Here is a 17,627-nt window from a genome sequence, read left to right on the forward strand (position 1 = left end):
TTCTGGTAACTGGTAGAACATTTTGTGTCATTTATTAGACTTCATTGGAAAGGGACAATAATGCCTCCTGACCCCCCCCCCCCCGCGCCGAGATCTATATATTTTGTTTTACTCAGAACCGCTTAGAACTTCTTAGAGCGGAGGCTACCCATAAATTAATGAAGCAGATTCCTGGGGTGGGGGGATTAAAGCGGAAATATGTGCGGGGTATTTTTGTTTTGTCAAAAAAAAAATGATTGATTGACAACATAACTGATGAATTGCTGTACACCCGTAGATAACTGCCGCCTACAGAAACGTTAAGTCGTGTTCATCTGGTTACAGTTTCTGCTTTTCGTGCGATGCTTTACCTGCTTCCTCTGCATGAATTAGTCATCAGTGTTGTGACTAATCTACCGTCGTGCTGTTTGAAAGCTAATCGCTTGATTTTTCTTAGAGCTTTTTCTTATTTTGTAGAAAAAAAGCAAACTGGATTCTTTTTCTTTGGGATTTTGTCCTTTAGGTTACCCGTATGCTTTCAGTGCACTTGCCCTTTTGTTTTTAGGGCTACGTTTGTTGGTCCTGTGTTCATCTCATCATTTGTTTTATCCAAGATATTAAGCAGCAAGAAATCTAAGATTTCATTTGGCGGACATCTCCCCGTGACCAGTAAAATGTCTTATATTACAATGGCAGTGAGACCTGTGACATGTTTTTTGAACAGACCGCTCCTGTACCCAGATCCTGTTCAGAATTAAATGACTATATTCATAAAGAGAATCTGAAACTCTAGAGAATATGGCTACGCGTGGCACAGAACATATACAGAGGATGGCTACATAAGCCAGGGTTCCTGACTGTCCTCTACACAGCTGGTACCAAGGTGAACTTGGGCTGCCATGTGATGGTTGACTGGATTTTAAGTTTGAAGGAGCTGCTGGAAAATCACTCCAAAATATGAACCCCAGTGTTCTTCTGTGATACAATAACAGGCATGGTCAGTTCTGTATAAGCAAATTAATTAAAGGGATACTCCATTGCCCCAAACAGCATTGCCAGCCATGAATATACCCCAACCCCCCAATTTCCATAATTCTAGGCTAAGCTAAGCGCTTCTGTGCTGTAATTCTGATTTATATATTACAGGATGTACTAGAAAATGTGCTCGATCTTGACATCTCTGCCGTTAAAGAAGAAGACTTTCTGCAGTTTGTAAGCGGCAGGAAAACTATTCTAGGATCTGTTCCTCTTGCACACAGATACGGAGGACATCAGGTAAATATAGTTTTTATGTAAAATTATGTAAAGGTAACTCCAAACAAGTCAAGAAGCTTTAAATGGCAAATGGAGTTTAAAGGTGTTTGTACGAGCAAAGACCAAACCCTAAATCCTTTGTTTGAGCTACGTTAGGGCAATGCAATGGTCTGTGATTACTAGAATTACCCTTTATACACAGCACCAGTTGTTGGCATATAAACAGGGTTGGGAAACTTTTTTGTTATCATCACCGGTTTGGTGCGTATAATTCTGCTAGATGTGTGCATATCAGAGTATTAGAGCCAATATTTCCCAGAAGAGGGGACAAAATTATTTCTTGGACAGCAAAATCCTGCTTCTTATAGTGTGTGTGTATATATATATATATATATATATATATATTATACTGTATATAGACAATAAAGAATTTGCTTCCTAATAGACTCCATTTCTTTTCTATAGTTTGGTGTCTGGGCTGGCCAGTTGGGTGACGGCAGAGCTCACTTAGTTGGCACTCATATCAACAGGTTTGTCTTCTCATAAATACATTTCATATGTCACAGCCTGGATCTGCCTCTTACAAAGCATTGCATTGTTTCTGGTTTAGTGATCAGCTGGATCATCTTCAGATGTTATTATGGATGATTGTAAACAGGCTACGAATCTTTGTAGTTAACAGTATAATTTACTTCCCCAAGGTATTTTGTAGGAAGCATGTTTATTTCTTCTTCTCATTTACTTTACTAGGTTTGGGGAGAGATGGGAGCTTCAATTAAAAGGATCTGGAAAAACCCCATATTCCAGGTAATATTAGTATCTTCATGTTTTTGCCTATATTTCAAACTGTGGCAACCAACAGTATTTCCAGTTGAGAAAATTCAAATGAAACACAATTTTTAGCTAATTTCCTTATAATTTATAAGGCAAATCTGATTCTGACCGGTAATAATGGGCAGGTCTAGTTACGTTATTCTATGCTCCAAATAGCCGTACAGTTTAATGCAAACACTAAGTAATTAAACCCTGTACCAGTGCCAACAGGAATTTACATTCACTATATGCTTACTTAAGGCAACAAATAAAATGGCATAAAGCTCTACAAAAATTACTGTGATGTATGTAAGCAGTACAATTTTATGTATTAACTTTTTTGTGTAATACCTGAGTAGTGCAAATTTCAGGAGCTCTTAGTGAAGCCTCATATGACTAGGATTCAAGATCCCAGTGAGATCCCAGTGGGTTTCTCCTCAAGAAGAGATAAGTTGGCGTTCAACCCATATTATTCAATAGTAGAAAGAAGGCCATTTTTTTGTGGGACTGCATAGCTGATGGCAGATAACTGCTGTTCCTTAATTAGCACTTATTATGGTTGACATGATATATGAATATAGGTACTTAAAGTAACTTTACTGAAGTTTTTATTTTGAATCTTGGTTGTTAGAGATGGCGACGGGCGAACTGTACTCCGTTCCTCCATCCGAGAGTTCCTATGTAGTGAGGCTATGCATTACCTTAGAATTCCCACATCAAGGGCTGCCAGGTACTGAAACTTCCAGTTCTTGTTTTTGGAAAGCTTTATATACCAACAATACATATACTCCAGCTTTCAACCAAGCCATACGTATCAAGTTTTTGAAATCATATTTTTCTTTTTGCAAATTAGCCTTGTTGCAAGTGATGACCCTGTCTGGAGGGATCAGTTCTACAATGGAAGTCTTAGAAAAGAAAAGGGTAAGTGTGAATTATTTCTTGCTGACATTAATTATTTGTTACGAGAGCAAAGGGTATAAACACTAATGCCAACACTCAAGATCAAGCTGGATTTTGGCTTTATTATTTAGACAATTCCTTTAAGCAACAGCCATTACTATTTATAATCTTTTAGATTTACACACAAAAACGTACACAGACTCATACAGAACATAAATTAAAAGCGGATGACAAAACTAGAACTGACATACTAAGACAAAGTGTTACAGGGGTCTCGACTCGCAAGGCTCACAGGCTTAGTCTGTGTCTTCATCCATTAATGGGCATTTCTTTTATATTCAGGAGCAGTTGTGTTACGTGTTGCTAAGTCATGGTTTCGCATTGGCTCGCTTGAAATTTTGACTCACTCTGGAGAGTTTGAGTTGCTTCGGTAAGAAAGTTGTGGTTAAAATATTTTTTTTACCCATTGTCTTATTTAAAATTGTGATGAACTGGATTCACCTCCGCCGTACCAGCTATTACAATTTATCTGTGTGTCCCAGCTCTGACACGCAGCTTGACAACCAGCTTCGCATGTCCCCCGTGCACATGTTTGATTGAAACATTCATGCACGATCCGGGCTATCTGTATTATTAATTGGAGACTGAGCAAACCCTGACCCCCCCCCCCCCCCCGGCTTTATAAATGCCTGTCCCAACATCTTAGCCTGTCTTTTCTAAGAGGTAGGGTCCTCCTTGGAGAGTAAATCAAAATGCAGTGGCTGTTGGACACACTTGGGTCCCTAGAGGAACGCATGGGGCCAGATGAATGGTACCTAAGGTGCCCCTGTGTGTGTGGTGTTGCATTTAGGGCCACAGGAAAGGAGAAACTAAGGGTGGCATGGCTCAGGCTTCTGATTGGAGCAATACTGCCACCCAGAGCCGGCCTTAGGTGTTCTGGCGCCCTGTGCGGACTACTCCTCTGGCGCCCCCCCCAATCCCAAAAAAAGAAAGGAATAAAAACTTGTAACAAAACTTGTAACAAAACCCCAATCACTATATACTACGCCAAACATTGATGTGGTCTAGGCCTACCACTTAATTGTCTGGCTTAGTAGTAGGGATGCACGGAAACAAATTCTGGACTGAAACCGAAAGTGCAGCATTTACCTGGCCAAAACCGAATATGACCCCCCCAACACCATAAAAAAATCTAACACTTTTATTTAAAGTAAGTAACACACCAAAATAGGAGAAAACAATTAAATAATATTATATATATATATATATATATATATATATATAAAGTCCAAAAATAGTTACCGGCACTCCAGGGACTTTCCAAATAACCACACAAACAACTTCGGTTTTCAAGTCTGTATATTATATATATATATGATTAACAGCAATCACATTCCTATCATGCCCAGGCATACCCAGATTCCAGGATTTACTCGCAGACTTGGCATGATAGGAGTATGATTGCCCTATCTACCCCTTCTCACTCCCTTCTCCCTATCTACCCCCTTTCCCCTGTCTCACTCCCTTGTCCCTATATACGCCCTCCTAACTATCTACCCTTTCCCTCTTTGAAGTTCACTTACCTTTCAGGAGTCCTGCGGTGGGGGTGCAAGGCCTCTGCCTCCCAGCTCTGCCACTGTATGGAACAGTATAGAATGATGGGAGTTATGATGTACTTTTAGAGCATAATTAGATCATGAAAAAGACATTGGAAATGGTACAGCATAACACCCATCACTCTCACACAGTTACCAATCCACACATATACTAATCCACACGCATACCAATCCACACGCATACCAATCCACACGCATACCAATCCACACGCATACCAATCCACACGTATACCAATCCACACGTATACCAATCCACACGTATATACCAATCCACACATATATACCAATCCACACATATATACCAATCCACACGTATACACTAATCCACACATATATACCAATCCACACACATACCAATCCACACATATATACCAATCCACACACATACCAATCCAGACGTATACCAATCCACACGTACACCAATCCACACGTATACCAATCCACACATATACCAATCCACACATATATACCAATCCACACATATATACCAATCCACACATATACACTAATCCACACATATATACCAATCCACACACATACCAATCCACACATATACCAATCCACTCTCACTGAATGCTTTCCTACCTTTCCTTTTTTCTCCTTACAGCTCCTTTTCCTCCTCTTCGCTCCTCTTCTTCAGTTCTTCTGTCTTCTTCCGGGTCAGAGGTCACGGACAGCGGTGGGCGCGGCTTCAGTGTTGTGCGCCGGGATCTGACAACAAACCCCGGCGCACAGCAGCTGTTGCCGTGCGGATCACAAGGGAGCGGTATCGGAGGTCTTTAACAGACCTCCGGCTCCCTTGAGTGATGTTAAGCCGGGTTCAAGGGAGATCCTTGAACCGGCTTAAAATCACTCAAGGGAGCCGGAGGTCTGTTAAAGACGTCCGATACCGCTCCCTTTGCGAGCCTGCTCCTCCAGCGGCGGACATTACTGTCCGTCTCTGGAGGGGTGCCGGGTGCCCCCCTGATGAGCGGCACCGGGTGCCGCTCGCCCCCCCCCCCCGCTAGGTACGCTACGGTGGCGGGCCGCCCCCTGGAGTGTGGCGCCCTGTGCGGTCGCACAGGTCGCACACCCCAAAGGCCTGCCCTGCTGCCACCCCCGAATAGCCAGAGAGGCATACTAGTATTTTTATTGAAGGCACTTGTAACAAAATGGATGTGAATGAGTGCCTGCCATCATCTGTTGTGCAAAGGCTGTGCTTGCTGCTATTAGCACATTCCCAGTCGACCATCTGTTTGTTCGCTTATTAAAGCAAAACAAAGCTACAAATAAAAGAATTAGCGCTTTGAGACTTGAGAGCAAAGTATAAGCTTTTCCCAGCCAAGTATATGACAAAGAACCTCAATATTTTCAGCACATTGGGGGGGGGGGCATATTGTGCAGCAACCACAAATGGGGCCTAAAAATAATAATTTATTTTATTTTCAGTCTACTTCCCTAAAATGTCTTTGTTAATATTTAACTAATTGAACCAAATATCCCTATTTAACCCTTTAAAATAGCGGTTAAAATGGAAGGATTGCAGTATCAAGCCCTTGAATTTAGCTGGAGTAAAGTCAGACAGGGTTTATTTCAGTAAACAGGTTACAAACTGACTTTATTTTTGTACAGTAACTGCTATTGATTTCAGTGGAGCCTGACTTTTTTGCAAATGTGCCTTGTTTCCAAATCATTACACATTTTATGTGTTTACTCTGCAGTTTGTTAAGTTGCAAGTGAAAAAAATGTGCTCTTTCCCTAAGTCTTTTAGCTATAACTCAATTAGATATCATTATGAAACAGAAGACATTATTGTACACATACAAATGGCTAATATGCAGCTGCGTGAAAACGTTGCACTATGCAAAAACTAGAACTGTTTTTTTAAAACAAAAACAGCACAATATTTATGAAAACTCATTTTTAATGTCATACTTGGGGATATTTTTCTTTAACATGGTGGTTCTGGTTTACAGGAGGCTTGTAGACTTTATCATCAGGGAACATTTTCCAACAATCAATACAACAGACCCCAATAGAGTCCTGGTAAGATACAATTCTGCAAATTGCACTCATTAATAATTGATTGATAATTAAAATAACGCCATTTGAAATACCATGGGTTGTCTAGTTTTCAAAAATATATGGTTTGATGGAGGTAAATTGAATTAGCCAACTTCAAAGATGTCCCAAATAGGACATGGGGGCATGTTGACCAGATTTGGAAAAATGGGTTTGAAATAGCAATATGCTACTTGTTTTTTTTGGCCTATAAAAAAACCATTGGGTATTTCTAGGATAAATAGAATATATTAAGCAGTGTTTTCATTAGCTTTTGTAGATTTTTTTCAAATTAAAGTCAGAAAATGTTCACTATATTTATTTTTATAGTAAATAAAATGATATGGTATATAAAGAAAGCCCTTCTTCTCTTAAAAAAAACAACAATATATCATTGGTGTGGGTACACTAAATAAATATAAAACAACAGCTGTGTCCTTACAGGGTTAAATAAGTTATGACGTTTCTAGTTTCATTTACAGCTTACAAACAAAAAAGGCAGTCGATAAGCACTAGTAAAGGGCATTATACAATAGATGATGGATAGACTATGGATAGATCTATTATCTATCTATCTATCTATCTATCTACCTTTGTCTTAAGTTAAAGTTATTTGATCCATTCTAACACAATTATTATATTAATATATTATTTTCAGGAATTTTTCTCCCAAGTGGTATTCCAAACTGCAAATTTAATTGCCTTATGGATGTCAGTAGGCTTTGCACATGGTAAGTTTATTGTGTGACCTATATGTTAATAACATATAATTGATTATTTAGCAACTGATATAACATCCTATTTTCACCTTTTTAACTTGATTTATATGGCAGTGCTATCTTTTCTCTGTAATGGCTGTAGGATAAGCACTGTTCATTGCTTTTAACACCTCTCTTACTGAATGAGACATCCCAGGAACTCCTTTATATGTATCCCTTAATCTCCTTAGTTTAAAAAAAAGTAGAAAGGGGGGCAGATTGATAGGGACCATTTAATAAGGGCATTTGAAGAAGAGTGATTATACTTATCCTTTTGAGATTGAAGGTATTCTGCATTTCCATTTTAACATTGGACAGCCTAGGAGATGTCCTTAGCTGATACCCACAGACTTCTGGGTAACATGTATACAGTTAGAAACAATCTCATATTTCCGCAGGAACACCTGCCTTGTTATCTCCTACACAAACATTTACAAAACAAGAGCTTTTTAGATTAATTTGTTTTAACCTACACCCTTGTTTCATTTTTGAAATTACTTTTAATTGTACAAATACCTACAGTACATGGCTGCATATGCAATGTATTCTCCCACTTGTGTATTTAACTGCCGTTCGGTGTAGAGGCTGATAGGATTCCTATGTGTCTTACAGTAAACATATAATTGTTTAGTTAAATTAGAGAAGGAGAAGCAGGGCGTGAAATCACCTCTGGGCTGCCACTGACAGAGAGTTGGAGGAAAATGACAGGATCATTTTTTGTCTATGGAAACATGCATTTGCGCCTTAACTCTTTGTTGAAGAGTAGAAGGACAACCTATGAAATGCTTCTGAACCAAAGCAGCACTGCTGCCTTTTACCTTTTACACCTATGTCCGTGAACTGTCCAGAAAAAAGATGGATCGCGTGCACAGACATCCAAAGAACATTTCCTAGTTACGGACAAATCTGAAAACATGGATAAGTCTGCTGTTTATGGCATTTATTCATTAAAGTATTCGACTGCAGGAGAGCTGCAGTTTCAAGTCACCAACTTCTACATACAGGAAGGGATGAGCTGGCCCTGCATAGTTCATAGTTCAAGTGGTAGATTGACAAATCTTGCTGTTTATGCAGTAGACAGGGCCATCTGAGCTCTTCCTACAGGAGAAGCTCAAAGGGGTTGGATTGTCTTAATGTGTAGTCAAGTTGGTGTTTTGAAACGGCAAATCTCCTGTAAATTCATACTTGTGTGAATAAATGGAAAGCCGCATCTGGAACCGATGTCTTTCTGTGTTCGATGTATGTAGTGGGCATTGTATACCTCATGGAAAAAAGCCTCTCATGGAAAAGCTAGTAAACTTGGTTAAAAACATTATGCTTAATCATAAAAATGCCATGTCACAAAAAAAATGAGATCAACCCTTAACATACAACATAGCAATCACACACGTGTTTTTCTGTGTGCGTATCACGTTCTTAAACTGCCTTGTTTCTGCCCCAGACACATGATCTGTGCACCTGAATCAAGCAAGCCCCTCACGTATTAAAGCAGTAGATTAACGCAGAGAGTTCCCTGCGGAGACAGAAATGCTAATGTTCTACTGAAGAAGTGGGCTGGAAACCCTGCCATGTATCACAGAGCAATAAACTGCAGGTTCGCTTGTGACAAACAGCTCAAAATACAAAACAAACACCCTCCAGCTGAAAAATGAAACATTCTTGAAAGAAAAAATAAAATAAGCTGTATATCAGAGAGCTTATCCTCAGAGTATCCTCAGAGTATCCTCAGAGTATGCCGGTCACATCCAAGAGACAACAGAAAATAATTTTTTTAAATAACTGCTCTCTTTTAACCCCTTAACGACAATTGCCGGTCCTGGCACGACACGGAAAAGCATGTGCTTTACGACAATTGACGTGCCAGGACCGGCACGTCTTTAAACGGGTGCAGAAAGCGATCTGTTTTCGCTTTCTGCACCCAAAAAACGTTGCTGAATGCCTCGACCTCGAGGCATTCAGCAACGCCGCGATCGGAACGAAGGGGCCATCTCTGGCCCCTCCACGGGGCGTCAACATCCGCCATACTTTGTATGGCGGCGGACGCCCGTTTTAAAAGCGTTTAGGAGGCGATCGACGATCGCCTCCTAAACTTAAATGGTGTTGCTGGAATGCCTCGATCAGGAGGCATCCAGCGACACCAAACACTTACCTTTCGATGGGCTGTGACCGCTCCGGAGAGCGGCCACAGCCGCAGCTGCCAGTGATCTTCGCCATCAAGCAAGATGGCCGCTGCCCTGTAACAGGAACCAACAAATTTTAAAAGTTCGCTAGATGGTCCAGACCATCTAGAGAACTTTGGCTCCACTTGCAGGTTGAATACAGGTACTGCATTCACCATGCAAGTCAATGGAACCCAGCTTTCTAATCACAGTGCGATTAGTAAAAATAAATTAAAAAATAAAATAAAATTAATAATAATTAGAAAAAAAATAGTAAAAAACTAGTAAAATGTAAAAATCATTTCCCACTGATGTCACTATCAGGGGAACCTCCAAGTTGAAAAAAAATGTTAAAATTTTTTTTTTAAAAAGACAAAAAAATATATATATATATAAAAAATATATTTTTGTGAGCAAGTCCTAAAATTAGCATATTAGCTTAAAACAATTCTCGCATGGAAAGAGTTAAAATACTGGCATATTAAATGCCCGTGGGGTGTCTACTTTTAAAAAAGGTATGATTTGATGGGGTAAATTGAATTGGCCAGGTTCAACAACGTCCCAATTAACACCGGGGGAAGGATGGCCACACACCTAATTTCCAATTAGAAAAATGCACACGTACCAAATGTGGCCTTTTAGTTCCCACAAAAATGACAAACCCATGCATGTGGGGTATCACTGCACTCAGGAGATGTTGCTGAACACATTATGGGGTGTCGTGTGACAGCGGCATATACCAGGAGCTGTATATTCATACATAAAGTAGGTGTGTGTGGGAAAAATACACACACAAAAATACTACTGCAAACTTTGAAAACATGCTGGTGGTAAAATGTGTGCATGCAAAGAGTTAAAATACCAGCATTTAAAATACCCTGTGGTGTCTAGTTTTGAAAAATATATGGTTTTGTTGGGCACACTGAAATGGCCCGGCTCAAAGATGTACCAAATAGGGCATGGGCAGTGAATCCCCAAATGCCAAAGTTCAACATTGAAAAATGCGCATGCCCCAAATGTGGCCCTTTTGCCCCCAAACAGCCAGGCAAAATCATTCATGTGAGGTATCACTGTACTCAGGAGATGTTGCTGAACACATATTGGGGTGTTTTGTGATAGTGACATATACGAGAACATTTTAATTCATACCTGAAGTAAAATGTGTGTGACAAAACAAATGCAAAAAAATGACTACCACAAAGTTTGACAAAAACTGGTGGTAGATATGGTGCATGGAAAGAGTTAAAATACTAGCATTTGGAATACCCTGGGCTGTCTAGTTTTCAAAAATATATGATTTGATGGGGTAAATTGCATTGGCCGGGTTCAAAGATACCCGAAATGGCACATGGGGGGAAGAATTACCAGATTTGGAAAAAATGGCTTTGAAATAGCAAAACGCTACCTGTACTTATTGCCCCATAATGGGTAGAAAAAAGCAAAAAAACATAAAAACATTGGGTATTTCTAAACTCAGGACAAATAGTAGAATCTATTTAGCAGGTTTTTTCATTACCTTTTATAGATGAGTAAAAGATTTTTCAACTAAAAGTTAGAAACAGTCATTTTTTTCTAAATTTTTCACCATATTTTATACTTTTTTTAGTAGTAAATAATATGATACAATCAAAACAATGTCATCTAAAGAAAGCCCTTCTTGTCCTGAAAAAAACAATATCTAATGTGTGTGGGTTCAGTAAACGGGAAAGAAGAAAATTACAGCTAAACACAAGCAGCGCAGAAATGTTAAAAAGGCCATTGTCACGAAGGGTACAAAAAGTAAAATCAGCCTTTGTCACGAAGGGGTTAAAGTAGGCTTACTTGTTTTGTTTGTGTTCTTAAGGTTTTGAGAGCCAGGGCTCTCTGTCATTAAGAAAGATGTAAAATGTTTCAAGCATCTTGCTCTTTGAATTCTACTAGGACATAATAACAATCATATGTTCCTTAGCAGGTGTAAAAATCAGGCAAATACAACCTTAGATGAACCGTGTCAAGATTTATTCGACAAAAATAAAGCCAACATGGAGAAGCCATGTGTGAAAAACTAAGTGTGCCTTATTATTTAAAAGCTCATAGAACCTCCTTTATCCGCATTAACTTGAAGTAATCGTTTTCTGCATGACTTTATCAGTCTCTCACATCGTTGTGGAGGGATTTTTGCCCACTCTTCTTTACAACGTTGCTTCAGTTCGTTGAGGTTTGGGGGCATTTGTTTATGCACAGCTCTCTTAAGGTCCGCCACAGCATTTCAATTGAGTTTTGTGTTTCCATTCAGGTGTGTGCAACACTGACAATTTCAGTTTGTTGTCCATCACAATAGATTATGGCCCATTTGGCTTCATGGAAAACTATGATATTGGTAAGTGATGTTCCCATTACATTTTTGGATGGGTTTAAAATATTTTGTTGTTTTAAAATTTGAGCAGAATGGTCTACTCCTAGGTGCATCAAATTATTTTGGCAAATACCAGAACTATAAACTATAAAGATAATATTTTCCTTGACATGGAAATGAGCAATTTTATCTTATTACATTTGTTGAAAAACTGGGGGGGGGGGGGGAGATAGAATTGGTGTGTGATTATTTTTACCCTCTTTTTCAAAGGTATTATTTTGGGAAATGTAAATTAATAATAGCTTCGTGTCATAGAAGTTGTCATATAACAAGTGTCAAAAAGCGTTGTGTTAGTAAAATGTTATTCTAAGTGCAGCAGGGCTGATTTTACGGAGCAGACAAAGGTTGAACTAATAAAAAACCAGATTGTTGGACAAACTGAAAAGCAGAATGTACATTAATAATCCTTTATTTCCATTTAATGTTCTTTCAAAGGTAGAAGGACAACATACTTGCCCCTGGTGCGGAAGGATTAGAACTATTTGAAAAAGAAAATAAATGTTTTAAGATGATAGATGAGGGCTTTGCGTCCCTCGCAATTTGGGTACAGATTACACAGGTTAAAACAACGTTAAAAAGTTTACATTCTGCCAGAATTTAGCTGCCTAACAATTAAGGACCTTCATGAACGTGGTGGTGGAAAGCATCTGGAAATCCGTACCCAGGAATGTCCGTCTCCTCTACAGCAAACATTAAAGCCGAGGATAATCTTAAGCAAATAAATAGATTTCTTACCCGTAGACCATGTGGATAGAAGGTTTCAATCTTAGTAGGGGTTTGATTTAATTTCCACGTCAGCGAGTGTAAAAATAACGTGTATTGTTCAAATTGTCACATATTATATTTATTTGAATTGCCTTTTTTTTGTATGCCAATGATATACGGCGTGTTTGCTTTCAAAGATTATGTTCCAAACACATCTGATGATGAAGGAAGGTATAAAATTGGAAACCAAGCCAACGTTGGAATGTTTAATCTGAACAAGCTACGTCTGGCTTTGAACCCGCTTATGGACGGCAGACAGAAACAGCTGTAAGTAAGCCCACCCAAATACCCTTGGACCTTGGCGAAAGGGGGCATTTTGGCGAGGGGGGCTCCTAAATATGTTTTCTTAGGCTCTACTATAGGCTATCTTTGAACATTTTGCTATGAAAATCCCATGGGGGGGATTATAGTAGAAAAATGTATTGGTTTAAAAGACTACATGACAGATGGAATGAGGTGTTTATTTTCTACACACAAAGGCTGACGCCTATTAAACTGTGAAATCAAAACCAATTGCATTACAATTGCTGGCTCAGCAGCGGCTAATTAAGACAAATTTTTTTTTTATGACGTATATATTTTATAAGGAAAAGTTGGCCAACTTTTCTGCTTTTCAGCAGCATTTGGATTAAAACTACCTCCATAACCAGTCAGCTGACCACTAAAGGTAACAGTACCCTTACCAGGGCAGTACTTATTATTATTATTATTATTATTATTATATTTAATTTATATACTGCCAAAAATCTATGCAGCGCTTAATACAATACATATATTCAAGGGGTTTGACAAGACAAGAATTGACAGACTAAGACAAACCGATACATTAGTTGGAGAGAGCCCGGCTCGCAAGCTTACAATCTTGGCAAAGAAAATAAGGCAGATCTGTTGTTTTATTTTTTCCTTCAAATGTTAGCTTACATAAAAAATGTAAGCTTTCTTTTGTTTTTCAAGGACAACAAAATCTTCAACCAGTACCCTCTTTTTGCGTCTCACAGCCATTTATTTGGGTGATCACCTGGTAGAAAATGTTGTCCTTCATTATAGATGACTTATTTAATGCATTCCAGCAGAGGGAGCTCTGAGTCAGGTAACATGAATACAATAGGAAATAAATAGATCCATTATATAATATTCACTTATTACATAGTAATATGTTACTAGTATCTTTTATTTATATAGTGCCAAAAATGTGCGCAGCACTTTTTACAAATCATATATTCAAAGGGTGTTGCAAAGGTAAAATACAAGAGGCAAGAGTTAAAGAGGGCCTTGCCCGGAATCTTACACTCTAGAGTTCATATTATTAAAACCCAAATTCAAGATTACTTGGGGTTGCAAAGTACTTAATGTCATTGACTGTGCAACAATGTACTTGGCCAAGATTTACAACGGACTCATCAATGCCCCATAGCCCCAGTGATATTGTGATTATTATTATCTTTTATTTTTATAGCGCCAACAATTTAGGCAGCTCTTGTGATGCAGGATGTGAGTATCCAGTCCATATACATAAAAAGAGACAGTGATCATCCCTTCATAAACAGTAATTCTATCCCATCGATGATGTAATTGTCTGTAAAGTTGTAAAGTTTGGTTTTGTTCAAGTACTTCCTCCAATGCCCCATACAGTCCCCAAAAAAGTCCATACAGTCCCAAACATACAACAAAGAATGCTTGAAGCTGCCAATCACCGTCAGGAAACTGCTCCAAATGAAATCAGTGGGAACGTTTTCTGTCTGCACACGGAGGGGTCTCATTAGACCCCCCTTGGAATCTCACTTGAGTGAGCTCTGGAGCGATTATAACAGTGAATGCAACTCTCATTGAGGGGGAAGGAAACGGTTCAAATGCATGTGAACCTGGTAGGATATGGGCCCAAGGAAGCAATGTGCGTGTCCAGGAATAGTCAACATGAAGCTTTCCATAAGCTTTGAACATACATCTCCCATGCTGGTCAGCTAGCTGGTGGCTTACGCACATTTGAACAACATCAGAACATCGTCTCGGCTGTAGACGAATATTCTTCTAGACTCACCCCAACAGATCTGTCCAATTATGCATGCCTCGTAAGCTTTAACTAGATTAATGATAATTATGTACAGGCTCACAAAAGCACGTGGCTTCACAGAGGCCCCAAATTGCTGGCAGCTATTAACCGGATCCCAATTTCAAAGTTAGAAAAAGCTGGCATGCAAGAGCCATATAATTACGTGTATTTAACATAATCCCAGAAAATACATATTTCCTGAAAGCAGACACTCTAAAGATTATAGGAATGAGCTACGTGATAATAGAACACATATAACAAAGCCAGGAATTATGGTCCGGTTGAAATTTCAAAACAACATATAGTTCCGGATCAGTGTTGGCTTACCGAGACACCTGAATGTGGCATAACTCATGCTAAAGAGGTGATAACACCAAGGGATTTACTCCAATACATTACGAAATCTGAAAGTGAATGCCTTTTAGGTTGTGCTCCCCCCTTCTGTATATTTTTTCTGCATATTTGCAGCTTTGGGTTGAGCACACAGATGCTTCGATGATGGTGTCCAGAGAAGGCTTTACACTGATTAAGGGTCTCAGTAGGTTAAATGCAGCGCAGTCCCAATGGTTCAGCTCCTTGGTAAGCAATATAGTCATGTAAAATTAGATCGGACTCACCGACCTTGGGGTACTTTGACGTAGTGGTGGGCTAAGCAATATATGGCCGTATAATGTAACGTAATCCCCAATAACAATGTCTCAAATAGATGCTTTTAAATAGTATTTACTGGATGTGTGCTGATTTCTTGCTTTGTTGTGTGTACATGTATATATATATCTATATATATATATATCTATATATATATATCTATACAACAAATACTTTATATTTACAACGATTAATAATGTTTTATCAGGGATAAGCAGTCAAAGCAAACCTGGGAACCTGTGCCTGGGAACTCTATTACTAAACCCCTTGTAGGTTCACTTTTCCCGCTCCGTGGTCATATTATTAGATGGCAGGGGGATTACCTGCTGCTTAGCAATTGTTTTCGCCACAAGACTGATTGCTCATTTAGAATGCTGTGTTTCAAAACTAGAATACTTTTAAATATTTCAACTCACCTATTTCATAAAGAGATAAAGCTGGTGAGTTCCAACATGTGAAGAACAGACTTGGCCCTGCAAAATGTGGAATTTCATATAAAACAGTGGAATTTCTTTGAACTTATGTCGGGCTGACAGCTCTTCTAGTGCTTAGTTAAATCGGTGAGTCAAAAGCTTTCCTCTGCCATTCACGATTTAGTAAGTAACCTGATTTGGTTTTGTTAATACAGTCGGGGAAAGATGAAAAGTTGAAATGTACAGTCGTAGACAAAGAATTTGTTTTTCACTGAGAGATTCTCACGTCTAGCCTGAACATAGAAACAGAATTTGGGTTTTTCATGATGTAAGACAGATCTTAATCAGTCGTTGGTTTCTTCTTAGAACACTTTTTTAAGACGCTCCTTTTGTGATAAAATGCCAAGAATGTATCAGTGAAGCCGAGGTTGGAACAGTAAGTCAGGCACCTGTCTGGGGCGAAGAGCTTACATCTAAGGCCAATGTAATGGATGGACGCCAATGAAGTGGAGGAAGATGGCAAATTGACAGGGGAGATTCTGAAACGTCTATGTAATGATTGTGGCTCTTAAATACTTTAATGTAATAATAAAATATTTAAGGTATGGAGCTCATGTTTTGCTGAGATTTGGCAGAGGTTAAGAACACAAGATATATTAAAGAGCGCAGGGGAATCAGAGCAGTCGGACAGCCAAAGGGTCATTGTCAGGACGGATTAGACTATACAATGCAAAGTACGGGCTTATTCTGGGGACAGTCTGCACAGTCCAAGACACTAGTATGTGACTTATGTATATATATATATGTAGGCAGAGAAAAGAAGATGATAAGGAGATAATACAGCTGATGGTTTGCAGCTTTCATGATACACAGTTGCCTAAGGATGTGTTTATAGATAGTATATAAACTGCATACATACAGTATACACACACACACACATATATATATATATATATATAAATACAGTATATATTTGGGTCTTAAAATTTTACAGCCAGAAGCTCCATTTTTGTTCTCTCTCACCCCTGTGGATACACCCTCTGTCCCTTTAATGACAGACTCTTTTCTGTCTGCCTTTTACTTGTTAAGCATATTTGTCCAGGTCAGTCCGCATTTCTCCTGTCCTGTACTTCCAATATACAGCGTAGCCAGTGGTTATATATTCTAGTCTTGTATTTTATCCTAAGATTAGTCAAATTTTTCTTGAGTCGTTTGAGAATTCTACTGTGTTTGCCGTACTACTTCCACTGGAAGTCTATTTCATGTATCTACTAGCCTCTCTGTTTAATACAATTTTCCCAACTTACCTCTCTGCCTTCCAATTTGGGATTGTGGCCCCTAGTTTTAACAGCCATCTTTTCAACAATAATAATAATAATAATATAAAACTTCTTTACTGAACTTTATTTAGTCCATTTACATCTTGTCCTCTTGGGTACATATATTTAAGGTTCCTGGCATTTTATGTAATACGTTTGTAGCCCTTATTTGAATAGTTATTTATGTTTTGACATTACTAATGTACTCTTTAAAACAAATCATGCTGCCCTACCCCTCAGCACAAGTGCAGACTGAATTGGTTGGTACTATTACAAGTGACTGCTAAAATGCACAAATAAATAGCTTGTTTTATATGTAAAATGTTTAAAAATGTATTGATATGAAAAAATATATTTATATGTACTTTGTGTATATCTTTTAGGGCGTTACAAGTACTTGAAAGCTTCCCTGATTTATATTACCAAAGGTATGTTACATACGTTAACTACAAGCAAGGGCACTTTTTCCTCCCCTTACATAATTACATTTTGTTTTTGTCTCCCTTGTGTGGTTCCTT

This window comes from Sceloporus occidentalis, unplaced genomic scaffold, assembly GCF_023333645.1.
Source record: "Sceloporus occidentalis isolate IW3139 unplaced genomic scaffold, rSceOcc1.0.p SCAF_63, whole genome shotgun sequence".
In the NCBI taxonomy this organism is placed as follows: domain Eukaryota; kingdom Metazoa; phylum Chordata; class Lepidosauria; order Squamata; family Phrynosomatidae; genus Sceloporus; species Sceloporus occidentalis.